Source organism: Fulmarus glacialis, unplaced genomic scaffold (genome assembly GCF_000690835.1).
Source record: "Fulmarus glacialis isolate BGI_N327 unplaced genomic scaffold, ASM69083v1 scaffold5004, whole genome shotgun sequence".
Taxonomy (NCBI): domain Eukaryota; kingdom Metazoa; phylum Chordata; class Aves; order Procellariiformes; family Procellariidae; genus Fulmarus; species Fulmarus glacialis.
Window position 1 is genome coordinate 6,399 of NW_009208530.1, and position 407 is coordinate 6,805.

Below are 407 nucleotides of genomic sequence, written 5' to 3' on the forward strand. Positions count from 1 at the left end.
GTTAATAGGAAGAAAATCAACTCCATCCCAGCTGAAACCAGGACAGCTTCTAAGATAACTGTCAAATTTGTTTCCTTTGGCTCACTATTGTCCATCTCTTTTGCCAGAAGGGCTTATCTCTTGTATGTTTGGGCATTTATTAGTTTCCTTATTTTTTCTTTTTTTCTTTTTTTTTTTTTTCTTCTTTTTCTCCTTGGGAATGGCTTAGTTTAACTTTATTTCTGACTACTTACGAATGTGCTTTGGAAACCTGGAGGCAAAGTGTTGCTGCTGCCTTGTGATCTAAACTAGCTTCCAGTTGGCTTCAAGTGCACTTTGAAGTATTGTGCTAGTTAACTGCATCAAACTTGAACTAGATTACCTTCTCCTTGACTCTTTTGGGCAGGGGTGAGGGCAGCAGCTGTTGA